Source organism: Bubalus kerabau, chromosome 22 (genome assembly GCF_029407905.1).
Source record: "Bubalus kerabau isolate K-KA32 ecotype Philippines breed swamp buffalo chromosome 22, PCC_UOA_SB_1v2, whole genome shotgun sequence".
Classification (NCBI taxonomy): domain Eukaryota; kingdom Metazoa; phylum Chordata; class Mammalia; order Artiodactyla; family Bovidae; genus Bubalus; species Bubalus kerabau.
Window position 1 is genome coordinate 28987066 of NC_073645.1, and position 21665 is coordinate 29008730.

A 21665-nucleotide genomic window follows, 5' to 3' on the forward strand; every position below is an offset into this window, starting at 1 on the left:
AGTATCAGTCATTCATTTTCATGTTGATGGATAAAATCTAAGATAATTTGAGTTTACCAATTTCAGAATTTTACATGGTGGACTAATATTTAGTCATACTAAATCATAAGGCTGTACTATGTATTTTCACCAAATAAGGGTCTATGAAATGTTAATAACTGTTACTTTCTAAGATTGGGTGCTATGGTAGGTATGTGTAAGAAAGTAAAGAAGAGGTAAGCTGATTTTTTATTTTGATATATGTTTTAATTAGCAGTTTAGGTGTTTTATAATGTTTGCTCTTTCTAGTTGGGGAGTAGTTAGTCATTTCTGGTTTATATTAAGAATGCCCACGCATATTGATAGCAAGTGGAGTTTGTGTTTCAGTGGGAATTTATCACATGAAGCTGCTTCTCACAGCTCCTGGAATCTCAGGGTTAATTGGAGTGTTATTTTTTGATGCAGTCACAACAGATCCGTTTCCTGTTCATGTAATCAGAACAAAGGTTTTGCAGCACACTTATTAAATTCTTCCAGCACCAAAGCCATTATTTAAAAAACAAGGCAAGCCCGTTTGTAGATAATGCCTCTGGAGGCTTGGATAGGAGGAGAAAAATAAGTTGTCTTCAGTCTAGAGGTGGCAGATTTTAGGAAAGAGGTATACAACTGTTTTTTTGTCAGACTAAGAATTTTAATTTAAGAACATCTTTCAGATCAAGAAAGAAGCACCTGCTATCCTAATCAATTAATACCAGGGAATTTAGACTGATGAAATGAGGTATTCTGGGTCTATAGTACAACTTTAATGTGCTCTAGGTAGCTTGCTATAACACTGTACTATGGATAAATGGTGATGTGTAAAACAATGTTCTTCCATGCAGGCATGGGGAAAGGAAAGGAAAAGACACCCAAGAGTCCTGATTTAACATGATGGTGGTGTCTTTGAGAGCCTGTCAGCTACCTGTAAACTGAGTCATTGTGGGAGATAAACTCTGGGATAATACATTTTCCATACTGAAACCTAATTTGCTTATGTATCACTAAAGGAGGGTTGGTTTTGCCTCAGTCACAGAGCAGGCTGAGAGATCACAGGCGTAGTAATGTGGCCAGGCACCTGCCTGTGGCTCGGGAGGAGAGGCCTAGGACCAGGTGGCAAACTGCTCAGTACCTCTGCCAAGGACACATCGCTGCTTTTGAATGCACTGAGCCTCAGCCCATGTTAACTACAAGCCCACCCCCTTGCTGCTTCTGTGCTCTCAGCCTGATGGCCATCCCCCTCACCCTACCACCTCCCCACCCCCGACCCCACCCTCATTTTTAGGATTCTGTGAATGAGAATTTGTTTTGTTTTGTAAAAGTGCTTTATTGGCATGCAAGTTCCTCCTCTGCTCCCTTCTCACAAGTGCCATAATAATAAACAGCACCAAAAGAGGTTAATTTTGCCAGACTTGGATTCCATCAGCCAGCGCTTTCCAAAGATCATCATGTTATTGCAAAATTAGACTTTTTATTACAGGAATAAATACTGTGCAGTCTTTGTAGCCAGCCTGTAATGGATTCCTCTGCGAATTCCACTAAATAACAAGGATTCCTTGTGAAAATAAAAGGCAGACAAGGTAGAGCAAACCAGCAATTACATATAATGCGCTGTTGTTTGCCTGCCAAAGCAGTTCATGAACCTGGCAGGAAGAGACTGGGGCATTTTTCAGGATTTTCACCCCAATTGCCTTGCTGATCGCCTCCCTCTTGATGAGCTGTTTACATGAAGGTGAACAGATTCTGCTGCTGTCTCTTTCTGTGGCCTTGTAGGACATCTTTATTATCTTCTTTCCCTTGTTCCGTTTCCTTCCTCCTGTGATAGTTCAGTTTCCATCCTAATTCCTTGTTTGCTTATGATCCAAATATCCATGAAAGCGAGAATCATGAACCAAAACTGCACTCTACCAGAGAAGGATGAGAGAGTGTACTGGTTGTGTTCCTTACAGATTATATTGATTCAGAGTATGGGTTTTATTTTATTTTATTTTTTTTTATTTTTAAACCTGAAACACTGTATTAGTTTTGCCAAACATCAAAACGAATCCGCCACAGGTATACATGTGCTCCCCATCCTGAACCCTCCTCCCTCTTCCCTCCCTACACCATCCCTCTGGGTCGTCCCAGTGCACCAGCCCCAAGCACCCAGTATCGTGCATTGAACCTGGACTGGCAACTCGTTTCATACATGATATTACACATGTTTCAATGCCATTCTCCCAAATCTTCCCACCCTCTCCCTCTCCCACAGAGTCCATAAGACTGTTCTATACATCAGTGTCTCTTTTGCTGTCTCGTACACAGGGTTATTGTTACCATCTTTCTAAATTCCATATATATGCGTTAGTATACTGTATTGGTGTTTTTCTTTCTGGCTTACTTCACTCTGTATAATAGGCTCCAGTTTCATCCACCTCATTAGAACTGATTCAAATGTGTTCTTTTTAATGGCTGAGTAGTACTCCATTGTGTATATGTACCACAGCTTTCTTATCCATTCATCTGCTGATGGACATCTAGGTTGCTTCCATGTCCTGGCTATTATAAACAGTGCTGCGATGAACATTGGGGTACACGTGTCTCTTTCCCTTCTGGTTTCCTCAGTGTGTATGCCCAGCAGTGGGATTGCTGAATCATAAGGCAGTTCTATTTCCAGTTTTTTAAGGAATGTCCACACTTTTCTCCATAGTGGCTGTACTAGTTTGCATTCCCACCAACAGTGTAAGAGGGTTCCTTTTTCTCTGCACCCTCTCCAGCATTTATTACTTGTAGACTTTTGGATCACAGCCATTCTGACTGGCGTGAAATGGTACCTCATAGTGGTTTTGATTTGCATTTCTCTGATAATGAGTGATGTTGAGCATCTTTTCATGTGTTTGTTAGCCATCTGTATGTCTTCTTTGGAGAAATGTCTATTTAGTTCTTTGGCCCATTTTTTGATTGGGTCATTTATTTTTCTGGAGTTGAGCTGTAGGAGTTGCTTGTATATTTTTGAGATTAGTTGTTTGTCAGTTGCTTCATTTGCTATTATTTTCTCCCATTCTGAAGCCTGCCTTTTCACCTTGCTAATAGTTTCCTTTGATGTGCAGAAGCTTTTAAGTTTAATTAGGTCCCATTTGTTTATTTTTGCTTTTATTTCCAATATTCTGGGAGGTGGGTCATAGAGGATCCTGCTGTGATGTATGTCGGAGAGTGTTTTGCCTATGTTCTCCTCTAGGAGTTTTGTAGTTTCTGGTCTTACATTGAGATCTTTAATCCATTTTGAGTTTATTTTTGTGTATGGTGTTAGAAAGTGTTCTAGTTTCATTCTTTTACAAGTGGTTGGCCAGATTTCCCAGCACCACTTGTTAAAGAGATTGTCTTTAATCCATTGTATGTTCTTGCCTCCTTTGTCAAAGATAAGGTGTCCATAGGTGCGTGGATTTATCTCTGGGCTTTCTATTTTGTTCCATTGATCTATATTTCTGTCTTTGTGCCAGTACCATACTGTCTTGATAACTGTGGCTTTGTAGTAGAGCCTGAAGTCAGGCAGGTTGATTCCTCCAGTTCCATTCTTCTTTCTCAAGATTGCTTTGGCTATTCGAGGTTTTTTGTATTTCCATACAAATTGTGCAATTATTTGTTCTAGCTCTGTGAAGAATACCATTGGTAGCTTGATAGGGATTGCATTGAATCTATAAATTGCTTTGGGTAGTATACTCATTTTCACTATATTGATTCTTCCAATCCATGAACATGGTATATTTCTCCATCTATTAGTGTCCTCTTTGATTTCTTTCACCAGTGTTTTATAGTTTTCTATATATAGGTCTTTAGTTTCTTTAGGTAGGTATATTCCTAAGTATTTTATTCTTTCCATTGCAACGGGAATGGAATTGTTTCCTTAATTTCTCTTTCTGTTTTCTCATTATTAGTGTCTAGGAATGCAAGGGATTTCTGTGTGTTGATTTTATATCCTGCAACTTTACTATAGTCAATGATTAGTTCTAGTAATTTTCTGGTGGAGTCTTTAGGGTTTTCTATGTAGAGGATCATGTCATCTGCAAATAGTGAGAGTTTTACTTCTTCTTTTCCAATTTGGATTCCTTTTATTTCTTTTTCTGCTCTGATTGCTGTGGCCAAAACTTCCAAAACTATGTTGAATAGTAATGGTGAAAGTATGGGTTTTAGAAGAAAGGTCTGAGTCCAGATGTTTTAGGCACCACATGCAAGCTGAGTAACTCTGGGGTATGTTATATAACTTTCCTCTTCTTCAGATTTCCTGTCTTTAGGATAGATACAAGGCACTGATACTCTATACTTCAGCATGTGTGGGAATCACCTGGAGAGCTTGGGTCAAGTGCACCAGGCAATTGCTGAGTTTCTGATTTAGAAATACCAGAGTAGGGGGCAAAAATTTGCCTTTCTAACATTCTGTCATGTGAGGCTGTCACAGGGAGTCACACTGTGATCTATAACACAGTGGTATTATGAGAATTAATAAGGTAGTGTATTTAAAAAGGTGTTTTTCATTTAGTCATCAGTCACTACACTATATGTCCATGAGAATATCCACCATCTGATTTCTTGTTTTCATTGAGAAACTTCGTGGTTACCCTCTTTCTAATCCTCAAACACTCAATTCATGTCAGCCTTTCTTCCTGAAACTTTGTGGACCCTACTGCTTTTTTTTTTTTTTTTTTTTTTGAGAATTATGAATCTGAGTGGTCTTCCTTACTTTCCCCCTTTTACCACTTAGCAATAACTGTTTTGTTCAAGCGCTTTATAGTCTTGAAGTACAAATCAAATTTAATTTGTCAGTCATAAGTTTAGCTTGTTGATACCTGTGAGTAAAAGCAGTAAAACTTTCTCTTCTTCCTGGAAGAGGAGAGAGGATGACCCGGTTCATTTCTGGTTCAGTTCCCCTGACTATGTGGCATATGTTCTGGAGGTTTTTACAGGATCTTTGCCCCAGAAGGCAGTTCCTTTCCTGACAATGCAGTGTGAGCTGTTCTAAGAGGTGGTGGATGGATGAGCTGCCAGTAGTGAGCTGGGTTCTCATCCTTATTCAGTGACTAGCTACCTGAATAAGTTTGGCTAAGTTGCTTACCATTTCTAGGCTTGGTATGTCATTCCACAATCCATCAGAGTAAACATGAAGGAAATGGTTCTCTAAGAGTCCTGTTAAGTCCTTCAATTCTGTGATTGTTTTTCCTAGAAATCTCACATATCAAAGACTACTAAAGGTTTGGGTAACTTTGATTATTTTCCTAAAGTGTTCACGTTATATGACTAAATACAAAAAAAGGTAATTTGAGGGCAAAGGGGGTGCTTAAATGGAATTTCCAAATGTTTTAAGGAATGATATTCTAGGAAATCATAAGAGATGCCATTCCTGCCCTCTCTCAATGCCAGTGGTTAGTAAACACCTAATATTATACCCTTCTTTGGGAAATCCATGCTATGTGTTAATACATGAAAGCCCCTGATAAGTTTTCCTCTCATGCAAGTAAAAGCTGAAAAAACTGCATTTACTTAAGTTGTGCAGTAAGTAAATGCAGTTTTTTCAGCTTTTACTTGCATGAGAGGAAAACATACATTTGCAATGCACACACAGTTTTTTCAATATCAACCAATTTTTTCCTAAATATTATACCACAAGTGCCCATTTAGAGGAAGCTGATCTGGAATTGAGTTCTGAACAATTATTCTTTTCAGAAATTCAGAATGAGGAGAGATCATTGCAATAGCTAGAGAAAGCAACATTTTCATAGAGGCATTGACCCTGAAGAACTACATCCCTGAGCCATGTATAGTGGCCCATCATGATCCATCACACCTGTGGGTGATGAAGTCTGAAACTCCTCAAAAGCAACTTATTCCAACCACTTGGTTAGGAAATATCAGAAGTGGTAACACCCAGGATTCCAGCCCAGTGCTCTTTGTACTGATTCCTGTCCTATGTCCTCTCACCTTACACACAAAATACCTGTTTCACCAAGGAAGCAATTCAACAAGGTGACAAATTCTAGTGTCCATTAGTGACAAAGAGTACAAGTGTCAGCAAGGCAGCAAAAGAGATATTTTGAAATGTTGTGACCGCTAGATCCTCTGCAATGGGACCTTGTGGTGACTGAATTTGTATATTTGCACAAAACTTGTCTAAGACAGCATGTCCAGGTCTGGGTGCAGGGTGTATCACATGCTAGCAAATACTCATTCAAGGTCTAAAGTTGGTAAACATAAGATGCACAGTGGGCAATATACTGAATATGCCAGGATGGCTTTCTCTAAAACAGCACTGTGGCCAAGTGGCTGAGTTAGTGATTCTGTTTTAGCTGGTTTTCTAAGTATATATCTAGGCAAGTCACGATTTTTCTCTGTGCATCGATGTTCTTATGTTAAATGGGGATAGTACTTGGGGCTGTTCACAGTCTGGTCTTATGGTGGTGTGGGAGAGACCATAGACCAATTCTGTGTTCTGGACCATAAAACTAACTGGGGCTACCCTGGTGGTCCAGCGGTTTAGAATCCACCATATAATACAGGGGACACTGGTTCCATCCCTGGTCCAGAAAGATCCCACATGGCTTGGGGCAACTAAACCCCTGTGCTACCTCTGGATCCCTTGCACTGCAACCCCTGAGCTCACACACCACAACTTCTGAAGCCAGAGAGCCCTAGAACCTGTGCTCCACAACAAGTGAAGCTACCACAATGAGAAACCTGCATGCCACAAAGAGAAAGCCTACATGTAGCAAGGAAGATCCAGCACAGCCAAAAAAAAAAAAAAAAAAAAAATCCCAACTCAGTATTGTTTAAAACAAAACAAAAAGCCAACACTGGAAGCAAAAATTTTTTAAAGGGTGAGAAATATAGTCATGTCAGAATTGCTCTATGAACTACTTGAGATGATGAATATGCTTATAAACATTCTATATAAATGAGACAGCATTACTATATTGATTATATTAATAGTGATTTATTTCTCTGTATTAATTGAAGTCTTCTACAAATGCCTGTTTTCAAATGTACATTTCCAAACAGTATTAATGTTTGAACTTGAAGCATGAGTCACTGAGTATATTTCAAAGGAACAAACTGAAAGTGAAAGAAAGGAGAAGGACTAAAATGCCAGAATTCCAAGTGGAATTCCTTCTCTTCTCCTCCATGGCTTTGCTAAGGAACAGCCTTTGGGAGGTCTCTGAAGTGAGAGAGGGACTACTTCTGATCTCTCAAGAACGGTCTTGTGATGTGTTTGTTAAGATTCTTTGGCTGCAAGTAACAGAAATGCATCAGATTGACGATACCAAAAAAGTGGAGAGAGAATATATTGAAAGAATCTGGGGAGTAGTTCAAATAATCCAGGGGTAAATTAGTAAACATCAAGTCATGAGAAATTGAATCAACAAATTAAATGTTAGGGGCAAGGGTTACCTTTTCACTTTCTTTTAAAGCTGCATAGCCTCTCACCTCTGATTTCAGTGTGAGCACGTCATATTTGTTTTCTCTAGACAGACTTTCTTTGCTTGGCATGAATATTCCGAATATGGTCACTCTCATTCTGATTTCATACTGCTTCCAATTGTAGAGCCTGCCCACACTGTTCAAAACCTCTGAATCCTGCTTCTAAATACTTTGGATAAATCATATTGCCTGTATTGGGTGAGTGCCTATTCTTCATTTGTCCATGGCTAGGACACAGACCATGCAGAGAATGCAAACATGGTGAAGAGGATCCCTTATTTGGAAAGGAACTTCTCAAATTAGGGAGCTTGTGCCAGACAGAAATCCCAAAAGACATGCACCACACTTTGTGACTAGTACAGTCAATGAAAAGACACACAGACTGATTTTTGTGCCTTTAGAGCCTGTGGGAATAGAAACTGAAGAGACTTAAGATTACAATTTAAGAGACATAAAAGGTAACGGAACAAATACAATAAAGATGTTTAGGGTGAACCTGTGCATGTCAGCTAGACATGCTGCCAGAGATACACGCTCACCAATCTTCAAGAATAGTTTTATTTTTGACGGGATTTTGCCTCTTGTTTTCTGCCTACTCCCTTTAACCTATCAATGAAGATGTGGGAAAAGAGAGTTTGAGTGCAACATACTTTCTTTAGGCTACATTCTGAAAATGATACTTGTGTCCTCTAAACACTGCCCATGCTTTTGTGCCTCTGTTTAGTCATAAGTCAAGAGGATGGGGTGTCTCTTCTGTGATCTTTTGGGAAGGACTGAGTGAGGTATTACCTGTAAAGTACTTAAGATAGTCCCTGTCATGTGGTAAAGAATCAGCATTTTTGTTACTTAATATTATTGCTGTTATTATTATTATTGTTTAACAATATAGCAAAAGCTTATATAAGCATAATCATATAGCAAAAACTTTTAGGAGAGGGGAAAAACACATTTGTTCAGGAAGAATTTTAAAGATGAGGCACAGCTTGTGATTTTGAATTGATGCTTTTGAACTGTGGTGCTGGTGAAGACTCTTGAGAGCCCCTTGCACTGCAAGGAGATCAAACAAGTCAATCATAAAGGAAGTCAGTACTGAATATTCATTGGAAGGACAGATACTGAAGCTGAAACTCCAATACTTTGGCCACCTGATGTGAAGAACTGACTCATTGAAAAAGACCCTGTTTCTGGGAAAGATTGAAGTCAGGAAGAGAAGGGGATGACAGGAGATGAGATGGTTGAATGGCATCATTGACTCAATGGACATGAGTCTGAGAAAGCTCCAGGAGTTGATGATGGACAGGGATGCCTGACATGCTGCAGTCCACGAGGCTGCAAAGAGTCAGACGTGACTGAACGACTAAACTGAGGGCTTGTGATTGACATGTAGTTCTTTACCAGACAGAGTGCATGGGGATGGGGCATTAGTTTAAATAAGAAATTGTGTTAATCAAAAATATACCATAGTAAGTCATAGGATGGGATTGATGCAGGAAAAGATTTGCCAACATATCAAAAGAACTACACAAATCAATAAGACACAGGAAAAGAGACCAATAAAAATGAGCAACCAGCTCAAAGAGACACTTCACAAATAAAGATATCCAAATGACCAAAATACATTGAAAACGTTCTCAGATTCACTAGTCATTAGGTAAGTGCATATTAGCACCACAATGCATTAGAACTGCATTACCTACCTGAATCAGTAAAATGTAAGCAGATGATAGTAAGCATTAGTGAAGACGCAAGGCAACTGGGAGTGTCATTTTCCTTTGAAGGAGTATACAGCCCCAAAATAAGAATATGCAAGTTTACAAAAAAATGTTTATATATATACCACATCTTCTTTATCCATTCATCTTTTGGTGGACTTTAGGTTGTTGCCATGTCTTGGCAATTGTGAATAGTGCGGCTATGAACGTATGAGTGCATGTATCTTTTTGGATTTGAGTTTTGTCTGGATATACGCACAGGAGTGGGATTGTTGGATTATATGGTGATTCTATTTTTAGTGTTCTAAGGAACTTCTATACTGTTTTCCATACTGGCTATGCCAATTTACATTCCCACCAACAGTGTAGGAGGGCTCCCTTTTCTCCACATCCTCTTCAGCATGTGCTATTTGTAGACATTAAGGATGGCCGTCTGACCAGTGTGAGGTCATTGGTACCTCATTGTAGTTTTGATTTGCATTTCTTTAATAATTAACAACTTTGACCATCTTCTCATGTTTCTATTGGCCATCTTTATTTCTTCTTTGGTGATCTGTCTATTTAGGTCTTCTACTCATTGTTCGATTGGGTTGTTTTTCTGTTGGTGGTTGTGAGATGTATGAGATGTTTGTGTGCTTCGGAGATTAAGCCCCTGTTGGTTGCACTGTTTGTAAGGATTTTCTCCAGTTCTTTAGGTTGTCTTTTCATTTTGTTTATGGTTTCCTTTACTATGCAAATCCTGTAACTTTGATTACCTCCCATGTGTTTATTATTGTTTTATTTCTATTGCCTTCGTAGATTGATCTAAGAAAACATTCTCTGATTTATGTCAGACAATGTTTGCCTTTGATCTCTTCTAAGAGTTTTACAGTGGGTCAGGTCTTGTGTTTAAGTCTTTAAGCTGCTTTTACTTTATTGTTGTGTATGGTGTGAGGATGTGTTCTAACTTCATTGATTTCCATGTGGAAGTCCAACTTTCCCAATGCCATTTGCTGAAGAGACTGCCTTTTCCCCACTGTATATTCTTGTCTCCTTTGTCAAATAGTAATTGACCTTATAACCCTCAATCTGAAGACAACTCAAATGTCAAAAAAAAGAAAATAGAATGGATAAATTGTGATATGTTCATTTAATAAAAAATGGGTTGAATTGAAAATAAATAAGCTATTATTAAAGCAACAATATACATGAATCTCACTGTGTTGAACAAAATAAGTCAGATGCAAAATAGGACATGCGGCATGATTCCATTTATATACAGTTTCAAAAACAGGGAAAGTTAATCTATGGCATTAGAAGGTCAGGATTCTGATTATCCACGGGGAGGAGTAACAGTAACTAGAAGGAGAAATGAGGGGGGAGCTTCTGGAGGGCTAATAATTTTTGTTTCATGATCTGTGTATATCATGGAAGAGTGTGTTTCCTTTTTTGAAAATATATCTGGCTGTAAACTTGTGTATCTATTTTCTAGAAACATAGATTTTATTTGAAAGGAATGCATACTTAGCCAAATAAAACATCCCCAAGAAATTTCTTGTTAAAAAGAGTTCCACAAAAATAACTCTTCTGTGGTTGGAGCCCCTGTCTGCTTCACATAGCACTGCGTATGTTTACATACTCTAAGATTGGTAAGCGCTGGACACATGAATTGATTTTGAGAGGACAGATGCTTTATTTGCAAATGCTTACCCTCTTGTGCTACAATTAATGAGCCTGCTCAACAAGCAGCATGCAGAATAGCCTGAGATTTACAGCTGAGCTGTACACATTCACAGAAAGCTGGAAAATACGGGAATAGCCAACTATTGCATGGTGATGAAGTGACAAGACATCCTGAAGTCATTCAGTGTTCAAGAAAAACATAAGAATAATTTGGGAGTCCTTGGCATTGGACCCACAGGAAAGATGGGCTCTTCCCTGGCATTTGTATGCCTATAAGTAGGACTTAAAGATTGAGGCATATTTCCAAATCCTCCCCTTATAGAGAAATATTAAATTCCTTTTATGTGATCATTCCTGGAAAGGTATTGTGGACTATAAGAGCAAAGACTGATATGGTAGAAATACCCTCTGACCTCAGGAGCCTCACCAAGATAATCTTACTAGCCTTGAAAGACCAAGCCTCTTTCTTTCCACTAAGTTGAACTTCAGGTTTGAAGCAAGATAAGAAATAAGTCACACAGAAGTCATCCTCATTTTAGGCTTCCAGGATAAGTTTTAAGAAACTTTTGCTAACATTTTCCTGACACTGTATGCATACACACCTTGAATTTTACATTGTTTATCTTAGTATATTTACTCTGTGCTCTTCCTTAGTTTGTGGAGGGTCTCAAAACATTGAACACTCATTCTCAGAAGCAGTGATCAAATACAGGGGAAGGGTTGGGCTAAGATAAAGGTATGGATCCGGTACATTTACCCTTGTCTTCCACATCCATGATATTGTTCAGTTATGTCTGTAGCTTCCACCAAGGCTGCAGTGACAGCAGCCAACACTGACCTGCAGTCTGAAGACCTCACTATAGCTGACTGTACCCTTCCTGCTCCTTTTTGATGAATGCTGTAGAACAATCCCAGCTGACAATTAAACTGGACAGTGGGCTCACAGTGGAAGCTGGGGGTGAAGTGAGTGCCATTTTTATTTTATTGACATGTTAAAATACAGGAAGAAATTGAGAGTTGCTAGGTCATGGAGGTTTAGCTGAAGGTTACATGATGAATAAAAACTCCAAATCTCATAATTTCCTCAAATTGTATACATATGAGAAATCTGATACAGAAGCAATGATGATTCACTAACAGAAATGAAAGCAGATTGGGGGAGGGGTCCTCCTCTTGTACAGAGTAGCAGATGTGATTGTTTTCATTGCATAAAATGATATACTATATTTCTGCTATGTAGTATTTATTCTACAAAATTTAAATGGTATTTTTTCTTATGTAATGACTGGAAAATGAGCTATCCCACACCACCAATGGAGGCTGCATTAAACTGTAGAAGACATACACTAACTTGGATTCCTGGGCTGACTAAATCCCCTAAGGGGTGAACAGAAGCTAAGAGGAAATACTTATACTTTTGAACTGAAAAACCTCCAGCAGTGTCATTCAGAATCAACTGATTCTGGGACTTTGTCCTCTAAGAGGAACCGGTAAAGAAAAAAAACTCAATAATGAAGTCTTATAGACTTAGAAGTTTATAAACTTTATTTCTCTAGCATTCCACTAGACAGACTGAGTAAACTTGTCTATATGTAGAATTTCTCTGAGAGAATAATCTATCAAACTTGCTAATATATCAAAGTGTTATATATACCAATGTGTGTATATAAAATGTATAAAACACATATAAGAAACTTGAAATTTAATGTCCATTAAAAATCGATTTTGGATGAAGTGAACAGAGTCTCTGTTACCAGTGTGTAGGATTTTCTGCATAGGGAGACAGGACTAAAGAATCAGAAGGAAATGGTGTGTATTTAGTCAGTAGCCTACACTGAACTACATAAGAACAGTAGCACAAAAATAATGGAAAGTAAGAATAGAGGGAACTGGGGACTCTGTATAGACTGAACGCTATCCTTATGGAGGAATTCAGATAGGCCTCTGTGTGATCTTTCAGACTTGGATCATAGGCAATTACAAGGATTTGCCTGGCAAGACTTGTGGGAGTAGCCGCCTCTGCCACATCAAGCCTGGTGAACATCCAGTGCATGCATGTTTCCTGGAGGGAGTTCCTTTTAAAAACTCAGCCTTCCCTTCAGAGGCCTCTCACTGAGGGCCTCAGAGGAGGTACTTCCCAGGCACCTCTGCCAAGATCACTTTATTAGGAGCCTCAGCTGAGACATTTTTCTCCACTTAGACTCAGAATGTTCCATTTCTAGCCCCCACCCTTTCTGGCTATGAGTCCATTAAAGATCCATTGTTCCAGGCTCCTCTGTAGACAAGTCCCCCTGTCTGTGCTTCATCCACCTGACCCCTTCCTGGTGCTGTTCTGTGAGGATAAACGGAACACTGGGGAGCCAGAGCTTCATTTTGCCTCTTGCTTGTACTGTTATGATGAGTGAATAAAAGTTTAATTGTTACATTCACTTTGGCCCATTGTCCTAGTTGAACGCCCTGACACCTGATTGCTTGACAAAATTAAAAAGCTTACAAGTGACTTTCGCTTTTAGCTAACGCAGAGTACTTTTATCACATTTTTCTACAGTGAACAACTATTAAAGCCGAATGAAATAAAATGTGACTCTTTGAAGGCATCAGAACACAGCTGAGAGGGTCAGGATTTGATGGGTCACGAACCCCCCAGAGATTGGCAGCACAATGAGGTAAGCCAGACATGCTTCATCACTTTTCCTCTTAAGGCATTTACCATTCTTAAGCATCACTGGGCTGAGAGGATAATCAAAATTGGATGATCTGAGCTTTCAGTAGTCTCACAGAGTGGGGATATAAAAGTTAGAAACTGGTATTACCAGGGCCAAAATGTTGGCGAAGGGGGAAACCTGGAGAAGGATGCTTTATATTTGACACCACGTTCCTCCTCAGGGCTTTTTCTGATTCCTAATCTTAATGAGACAAAAGGGGTGGAAGTCAGCAGAATGTGGAAGCTGAGAAACTAAAAAATTAAGCTGTGTTTTTTATAGTCTCATAGGGCTGGGAGGACAAAAACTGGGGCAGAGAACAATAGGGAGTTGGACCTAGGGGTTCAGTTGAGAAAGTGAAAGTGCTAACTCCAAACAATACAGAATGCCATAAAGACCAGCCTTCACCAAGAATGAGACCCAAGACTGAATAATTTGAAAAGCTAAATGGATTAAAGCAATATTCTCTGACACTAAGTCTCTAACAGGGCAATAAGTGATCATCTCTGGATACTCCAGAGCCTTTGAAAATTCTTATCCATATGGACAGAATTCAATTTAAAACTAGAACATCAGATATACCTGGAGACAGGACCAAGACACAATAAAGAAAAGGAAAATAAAGCAAAAGAAGCAAAAAAATCAAACCATCTTCATGATAGAAACAGACCCAGATCTTGAGATTTCAGATATAAATGATAAATAAATGAGAATTAAATTTTTAAGAAGAGATAGTAAGATAAAGAATTTCACTAAAGAACTAGGATCTCTGAAAACAAATGAAAATCTTGGACTACAAAAATACCATAAGTTAAATAAAAATTAGTTTAATAGCATAATAGATATAGCAAAAGAGAAGGTAAATGAATTGGAAAAGAAGCCAGAACAAAATATCCAGATTGAAGCAGTGGTACAACATGGATGGAAAATAGAGAAAAAAGGGTAAAGACCTATGTACTTCAGTGAAAAGATTGAACACATGCACTTTAGGAGTCTTGATGGTGAGAAGAGAAAAAATGGGGTAGAAGTAATACTTGAAAATATGGTGGCCTAGAAATTTTCACAATTGATGATAGATTGTGGGCCCAAGCAGAGTAATCTGAAAAAATATGCATAAATGCACATGATACAAATAAGTTAAAAAAGTGATGATGGCTATTCTGACTGGTATGTGGTGATACCACATTATAGTTTGAATTTGTATTTATTTAATAGTGATGTTGAGCATCTTTTCATGTGTTTTTTATCTATCTGTATGTCTTCTTTGGAAAGAAAAAGAAAGTGAAGTCACTCAGTCATGTCCGACTCTTTGTGACCCCATGAACTCTAGCCTACCAGGCTCCTCCGTCCATGGGATTCTCCAGGCCAGAATAGTTCAATGGGTTGCCATTTCCTTCTCCAGGGGATCTTCCTGACCCAGGGATAGAACCTGGGTCTCCCACTTTGTAGGCAGATGGTTTTATCATCTGAGCCACCAGGGAAGAAAGGTCTATTTAGAACTTCCACACAGTTTTGATCAGGTTATTTGCTTAATATTGAGCTGCATGAGCTGTTAGTATATTTTGGAGATTAATCTCTTATCAATAGCCTCATTTGCAAATATTTTCTCCCATTCAGTGGATTGTCTTTTTATTTTATTTATACTTTGCTATGCAGAAGCTTTTAAGTTTAATTAGGTCCCATTTAAAAATCTTTGTATTTATTCTCATGACTCTAGGAGGTGGATCAAAAAGATATTGCTGCGATTTATGGCATAGAGTGTTCTGTCTGTGTTTTCATCTAAGAGTTTTCTAGTATCCAGCCTTACATTTAGGGCTTTAATCTATTTTTACTATATTTTTGTGTGTGGTTTTAGGTTGTTCTAGTTTATTTCTTTTACTTATAGCTGTCCAATTTTCCCAGTACCACATATTGAGGAGAAAGATTTCAAATAAAAGACTCAGAACAGAGGATTGAAAACCATAGCTATGCAAATACTAACAAAAGAAAACTTGGGCAGTTATACTAAGAGACATATTACCTAACTTTTTAATTAATCATTAATTTATTCAGTATACTAATATATAAGCATTAACATACTAAATACTACTACAATTCTGGATGGGTATTTGATAATGACAGAAAAGTCAGTCCACCAAGGAGATATGATATCTCCTTCTAAATTCATTCTAAATTTAGAATGAATGGTTCTAAATTCATTGAATTTCAAAAGACTGACAGTACTGTTGATGAAGATGTGGGGCACCGGAAATCTCACCACATTCATTGCTGCTGGGAAAATTAATCTTTATAGCACTTTTGGAAAACAACTGGAAATTTCAATTAAAGCGAAGCATATGCTTACCTTATGACCCAGAAAATCCACCAGTAAGTAAAGTGAAAGTGAAGTTGCTCAGTCGTGTCTGACTCTTTGCGACCCCGTGGACTGTAGCCCACCAGGCTCCTCTGTCCATAGGATTCTCCAGACAAGAATACTGGAGTGGGTTGCCATTTCCTTTTCCAGGGACCAGTAAGTAAATTCCCCCAATAATTAAAGCACAAGTTCACTGAAAGACAATTACAATTTCTCCAATAACCCAAACTAAAAAAATGTCTACAGACATTTTAAGATAGTCCTAAATGTCTATCATCTAGAAAACAAATAAATTTTGTTTTATTCATACAATGAAATATTATACAGTAACTAGATTGAACAATCTATGTTCAATTTAGAGCTATGTTCAATGATAAGGATATATCTCATAGGCATTGTATGGATGAAGGAGATTACAGATAAAAGAGTATGCATTATGTGATCTCTTGTGTACAAAGACGAAGAATAGGCAAAATTATTCTGTATAACAGGATTCATAGTATTTGGTTGGTGGCTGGATATTTGTTGGAAAGAGGTACAAGGGAACAAAATGGAATGCTGGAGATTTCTATATCCTCCGTCTATTTGACAGTTACATAGGGCTATGTGTATGTGTGTGTGTGTATATGTATACATGTATATGTGTGTGTGTATCTGCCGCACATTTCCAAGCTCTGTGGGCTTTTCTGGTGGCTCAGCGATAAAGATTCTGTGTGCCAATGCAGGAGATGCAAGTTTGATCCCTGGGTCAGGAAGAAACACTGGAGAAGGAAATGGCAACCCACTCCAGTATTTCCAGCCTGGGAAATCCCACACACAGAGGAGCCTGGCAGGCTATAGTCCATGGGGTTGCAAAAGAGTTGGACACAACTAAACAACAACTCCACGCTCTACATTCAAAATTTGTGCATATTATTGTATACCTTGATTAAAATATGAACAGAAAAAGTAGGCAACAACAATAAAAAACAAAACCATTTTTTAAAAATACATGAACCATTTAGCTTGAACCACATTCAAGAGTTTATATCCAATGCCACGCAGCACTGATCTTCCTGAGTGAAAATCCTTGCAATTCTGAAGGATCTCCAACTAGCAAGGTCCAATTTAAGCTCCCTTTCTCCATATAATCTTCCTTGAATCCTCAGACTATTGTATTCCCATTCTTCACCTTAAATTTCTTTAACATTTAGTGACATTCATCCCCCTTAATTTTACTATTGATGCATACTATTCTACAAGTTGCAAAGCAGTAACAAAACAACCCCTAAAATGAATCTCTATATCATCCAGTGCGGCAGAGGATCAATAATTCCTTCCCTTATTCAGTAGTGAACTAAAGGAAAGGCACATTGGGCATCACAGCAAATTTAACAAGTGCAAATAGGCCCCTGTGGATGTATTCTATTTAGATGCCTAAGCTGAACAACTCATCTTTGGACTTTTGAAGCCTCAGTGATTAAAAAGAAATGTACATATACACTTTCCAATTAACATGTTTCTAGCTCTCAGGAAATGGGAATATCATAGGCCCTTTAAGAAAGATTGTATCTTTGTATTTGAAAACAGTGTAAAGAAAACAAAAATATGTCAATGAATATTTTTATTCTAACAAGCAAAATGCTAGATTTGAAGCTAAAAGTTCTTTTTATCTCCTTGGATGCACATCTTCATATGAAAAAAGGTAATTTATTATGCAAATAGAAGCCACATGACATCTGCATGCTAGGTTGCCTCTGTGCTCAGTCTGACTTTTTGCAACTCCATGGACTAGAGTAGCCCTCCAGGCTCCTCTGTATTCCAGACAAGAATACTGGAGTGAGTTGCCATTTCCTATACCAGGGGATCTCCCTGACCCAGGGACTGAAACCGTCTCTTGCATCTCCTATATTGGCATGCAGATTCTTTACATCGGCACCACCTGGGAAACCCACATGCTAGGTTACAGTTACCAAAATATGGCTTCACTAACTGAGAAATTACAGAGGGTGGAAGAGCATGCATCCTCTTTTGCACATGGTCTCTTAGACTGAGTTTATAAGTGAAGGACAAAGAGGTCCTTGGAGCTTTCAAGAGAGGCTTTGTTAGATCCAGGTATCACTGATCTACCTGTGGAGGGTAGAGCTGGTTGATGCCCTTCTTCCAAGTTGCATTTAGAACACAGCTCTGCTCTGAGACTGAGGATTAGTAGTTTCAGTGAACAATGCATTGTTCTAATATATATTTTATGAGAGTATTTATCTGTATCTGGCTTTCATACTAGCTCATTTGTTTTAGAGTATTTACTATATACAATAATCATTTCACTGTCACCTTTCTAATAGTTAGCCCATGTTCTCTTCTTGCCTAATCATCTTGGCTGCATGGTACATTTTAGCTAATTATAGAAGAAATGGTGATGGGGTTGCTGAGCACTAAAGGAACGATGCCTTTGGCTACAGAGATGTTAGAGGTAGAGTGACAGCTATGAGGCTCAGGCAATGACAGCTTAGGTGCCGTGAATTGTGATGTAGACTAGGATGCAAGAAAATTTTAGAGGTAACAGGTATCTTATACAAATAATTATATTTGATTAAATGAGGAGAGTGAAAAAGTTGGCTTAAAACTCAGCATTCAGAAAACTGAGATCATGACATCCAGTCCCATCACTTCATGGCAAATAGATGGGGAAACAATGGAAACAGTGACAGACTTTATTTTTGGGGGCTCCAAAATCACTGCAGATGAGACTGCAGCCATGAAATTAAAAGACACTTGCTCCTTGCAAGAAAAGTTATGACCAACCTAGAGAGCATATTAAAAAGAAGAGATGGTACTTTGCCAACAAATTTCCATCTAGTCAAAGCTATGGTTTTTGCAGTAGTCATGTATGGATGTGAGAGCTGAACCATAAAGAAAGCTGAGTGCTGAAGAATTGATGCTTTTGAACTGTGGTGTTGGAGAAGACTCTTGAGAGTTTCTTGGACTGCAAGAAGATCCAACCAGTCCATCCTAAAGGAAATAAGTCTGAATTTTCATTGGAAGGACTGATGTTGAAACTCCAATATTTTGGCCATTTGATGTGAAGAACTGACTCATTTGAAAAGACTCTGATACTGGGAAAGATTGAAGGCAGGAGGAGAAGGGGACGACAGAGGATGAGATGGTTGGATGGTATCACTGACTCAATGGACATGAGTTTGAGTAAGCTCTGGGAGTTGGTGATGGACAGGGAAGCCTGGGGTTCTGCAGTCCATGGGGTCACAAAGATTCAGACACAATTAAGCGACAGAACTGAACTGAAATGAGTGTAAAAGAAAGAAAATATATAGACTTCAGACCTGAAATATATGATCTAATTTAAGGTTCAAAATGTGATAAATAACTGGAATCAATTCTGAAATTTTTTTCAGGACAGGTTTCTGGAACTTACTTACTCAGATTTTATAATTTTTTAAAATAGATTACATAAATCTACATATAAAAGCTCCTGAATAATTTGAATGATAATCCAAATTTGAGGAGCACTGCTCACCTTAACTATGACTAAAGAATTTGCCATAGCTTTATAGTCACTAAAATGTATTTATTAGGAAAGAGTTTAGTGGAAGAAAATTAAATTCCAATTTAAAAAACTATTCTAAGAATTTAATTTTTAGAGAAATTAGTAGATATTTCAATTATTTTCTATAGTTCTATTTTCCACTCTTAATTACCAGTAAAGCATCTTACAGGCATTTATATCTGTGTGTTTTACTTTTAATTATCAATGTAGCTTTGCAAATGCTATTTAACTTGCTATTTACAGCCTGAAAATGAATAGCCAAAGTTTATTGAGAATTTATGTGTAACTTCATTCAATGCTGAGCACTCTGCATGCATCACCACATTTAATCCTTACAACAACCCAATAAACTGGTATAATCAATGTCCCTGTATCAGACCAGTAGATTCTACCACTGATGCTTACAAAGACCAACAAATTGTCCAAGATGACAAAATTAACAAGTGGTGAAGTCAATACTCAAGTTCCTAGAATCTATTACAAACCCAAGCTGTGGCCATTACACCAGTCACATACCCCACATGCTTCAGTTGGAGATACATACACCTAATGTGTTCTTTATGGTACACTTTGAGACCAATGGTACAATAAGCGAAACAATGCAAGTAAGATTCCTTTGTTTTTATCTTTCATTTCCTTGCAGTTCACTTGCTAGATAATACCATCCACAAGCATAAAATCAATGCACTTCTCACAGTTTGATATTTTCAAATATGTAGTTCTCTCTCCCTGAAATACCTGTTCTTGCCATGTGGATGGGATGAAAGTCATCACATGACTTCCAGCAAAGGAAGGAAGATGATGGTCTGGGTGTGTGTGAGCAGCTTCCTCCAGGAGAATAAAGGGCCTGCAGTTGCCCTAACATGATGCAATTTCAGTGTCAAGGGGGTAAGGCTGACAGTGACTGTATCAAGGGCTGTGTTCCACAAGGACCTCTTACGGAAGCCTAGATCGGGACTCTACGTGTGACTGTGAGGCCTCAGCAGTCTATACTTGCATAAGCCTCCTGGTATTACTGGAGAAAAATAACACATGGACCACCTGCTCCAGCCCTTCTTCCCCAAAGCTTTAGATCTCTCTTAGCCAAACCTATTCTCCTGTTCACAGGAGAAACAGAGGCCTTTATTCTGTTATTAAACACAAACAACAAAAGAGGGAGTTGAGCACTAATTTGATCTTGTGATCTATCTGAGCCTGGTACATCCTCTTGTTAGTAATTCTTGTGATATCCTATATAGAAAGAATCTGTCCTCTCATGATGACCTGTTAAAAACATCAGGAAAAAAAAAAAAAAAAGAAAAGACAGAGTGTCACTTAGACACCAAGAAAAATATCTGTGAGTTCTCTGAACTATAGTAATAAATAACATCGATCGGGTGCTTTCTCTTTTACAGGAGCTGTTTCTTATAAACATTTTGGTTGTACTGTTTTAATGGCACCCCATTCCAGTACTCTTGCCTGGAAAATCCCATGGATGGAGGAGCCTGGTAGGCTGCAGTCCCTGGAGTCGCTAAGAGTCGGACATGACTGAGCGACTTCACTTTCACTTTCCACTTTCATGCATTGGAGAAGGAAATGGCAACCCACTCCAGTGTTCTTGCCTGGAGAATCCCACGGACGGAGAAGCCTGGTGGGCTGCAGTCCATGGGGTCGCATAGAGTTGGACACGACTGAAGCAACTTAGCAGCAGCAACAACCCCATAAGGTTAAAATTACAATTGACTCTTGAACAATGTGTTAACAGGTTAAGGGGGCTGATACTTTGTACAGATGAAAATCCACATAGAGCTTTGGACTCCCTCAAAGCAGGTCAATAGCTTTCTATTGACCAGAAGCCTTAACAATAATGTAAATAGTCAACTAACATATATTTTTGTATGTTATAGGCATCTACTGTATTCTTGCAAGTAAGCTAGAGAAAAATCATAAGGAAGAGAAAATACATTTACTGTAGGTATAATTGTTTATTGAAAAAGATCCATGTCTAAGTGGACTTGAGCAGTATTTATGTGAAAATATGAGTGTCAACTCTACACGTATTTTCATTGCACAAATAGGAAAGAGGTCAGAGTTAGTAAACAGCAGCCATACTTAAAAATAGGAATTGTGTTGCTAGTAAAAGTTGTCCTAGCCACTGTTCTCTAATTTTCATCCACCCCAAACTTTAGGTTATGTTTCAACTCACTTTAGCATACAGCTAACATCAAATGTTTAAAAACATTGAGCTCTCT

General features: G+C 38.4%; 1 long non-coding RNA gene across 1 annotated transcript in view; it reads left to right on the forward strand.

Moving 5' to 3' along the window:
• The window catches only part of LOC129636944 (uncharacterized), a 205376-nt gene that overhangs the window by 148030 nt on the left and 35681 nt on the right, over positions 1-21665 (forward strand). The window contains exon 2 of the long non-coding RNA XR_008707228.1: positions 13384-13501. This is a non-coding gene — a long non-coding RNA (uncharacterized LOC129636944). The remainder of the gene's footprint in view (positions 1-13383; positions 13502-21665) is intronic.